Below are 2,132 nucleotides of genomic sequence, written 5' to 3' on the forward strand. Positions count from 1 at the left end.
TAGTAGCTTTTGCTGAAACTTTTTTCCTGATAATCCTTTCTCCTCTGAACTTTCTTCTTTATGATTGAGTTCCTGGGCTTCCATCAACATGCCCTAACTGCTCTTGGTTCCACTGAGGTGCCTTCTTCCCTTAGTAATTTGCTTAACACCCCTTCCATATTTTCATCACAAAGACAATACAATACACTGAGACAAAATAAGACACAAACATACTGTATCAATCTTCTCCATTTTCTCGAAATGACCCTTTTTCCTCTCGCCCTATCTGCCTAGGGACGAGCAGATTTGCTCCCATCCTATCTATGAATGGGCAGCTTTTTTCCTGTCACTTACCCCCGAGTGTCCCGGGGCTCCCCGTAACGGGCCACCATCTGCAGCAGTCCGGCTGCAGCAAACTAGCGGGATGTGGGGGGGGGGGTGATGAACTTGTGTATGTTGATACAGCAGGAATGGGAACCCTTTATTGTAGGACTGGATCGGTATTTATACATTCCACACAGCTTATCTTAATTAGCATAAACTAGATACAGCAGTCAACCAATAAGGAATCTCCACCCTTAATGGCTCGCTTTTGTTACTTCACAAACCACTTCCTCTGGCATTTTGCCAGGTGCCATCCAAACTTGTTTACAGACTTGAACACTTCATTATAAAAATTCATTTGGTTTCTGAGTGTTTATTTCATGTTATACTATTTTACTAATTTTATTAGTCAATAAAGTTTTCAGGTGAAATTTGTTGGATTTTCTAAATATGGAAGCATGTCATTAGCAAATAGTGATAGTTTGATTTCCTGTTTTTCTATTCATTATCTTTAATTCTTTCTTCTAATTGTTTTGGATAGAGCTTCAAGGATGATGTTGAATAAAATGGCAAAAAAGGCATCTTTTTGCTTTTTTTCAATTTTAGAGTGAATGCTTTAATTTTTTCTCCCTTAATAATAATGTTTCTGAGGAGCCCCCACAGAAGGGCCAGGCACAGAGCCCACTGGCAGGATGGGCCCAGGACTGACTGGGCAGGGGAGGGGGTGGGAGACCCCAGGACAAAGGCCCTGGCCACCCTCCCCCAGCCGAGCCAGCCTTTGGTGCGGCAGAGGGTGGAAACACTTTTCTACGGTGATGAGGCACTGAGAAGCCTGGGCAATAGCATCAGTGGCAGTGGCAGCAACTTTGTGTCCCTGGCCCACTTGTCCCTGAGGCGCCAACATGGGCGGCAGGCAGCATGGTGAAGAATGATGCCCTGAAGCTGAGCCTGAGGGAACAGGTGCCAGCAGAGCCAACTCTGGCCGCCCTATCTGCAAACTGTACACATAGCAGGTGCCTCCTGACAGCCTGCTCTCCAGCCTTACCTGAGGCTGCTCAAGCTCCCCTCTCCTGAGCTCCAGTGCCTCATTATTCAGAACAATGTGCTGGTTACCACTACACTGAGGAGCACACAGTTCCTCTACCCCACTGTGTTGGCCAACGAGAAGCAGGAGTTCATCGCGGACTTTGTCAAGGCCCTGGAGGATTTGGAAAAGCAGCACCAGCTTGGCGAGTGTGCAACATCACTGCTGCTGCTGCTGCTGCTGCCTCCGCAGGAAGACCCTCTGTCAGGCATTGGGCGCCACACCCTTACCCCCCCCAGCTGACATCAGTCTCCACGAACTTGAGCAGCTACAGGGGTGTGCTGCAAATGTCCCCTTCACCTCCAATCCCGTTCCCTTCTCCCCGTCACTGCCGCCCCCCCTGCCGCCCCCCCCCCCGCACTGGGGCTGCCATGCCTAGCTGTGCTAAAGGATGAGCCACAGAAGGTGCCCGACTTGCCAAGCTTCAAGGAGAGCCTGCGGATATCGTTCATCCACATGGACACATAGTAACACATCCAGGCTGAGCGCAAGCGGCTGCTCAACCGCATTGCAGCCTCTAAGTGCCACAAGGGCAAACTGGAGCGTCTCTCCCTGGAGGAGAAAGTGAAGAGGTCAAGAGCCAGAACACGAGCTGGCGTCCACCAGGAGCTTGCTGACTGAGCAGGTGGCACAGCTCAAGCAGAACGTCCTCAGTCATATCAACAGTGGCTGCCAGCTGGTGCCCCAGCACCAGGTGCCCTTGTACAGGTCCAAGCACTGGGCGCATACGCGGCCCCCTCCTTGA

General features: G+C 50.5%; 1 pseudogene; it reads left to right on the plus strand.

Annotated features, from left to right (window-relative positions):
- Positions 1 to 943: 943 nt before the first annotated feature.
- On the plus strand, positions 944 to 2,132 carry LOC143388886 (transcription factor JunD-like; annotated as a pseudogene).

This window comes from Callospermophilus lateralis, unplaced genomic scaffold (assembly GCF_048772815.1).
Source record: "Callospermophilus lateralis isolate mCalLat2 unplaced genomic scaffold, mCalLat2.hap1 Scaffold_45, whole genome shotgun sequence".
Classification (NCBI taxonomy): domain Eukaryota; kingdom Metazoa; phylum Chordata; class Mammalia; order Rodentia; family Sciuridae; genus Callospermophilus; species Callospermophilus lateralis.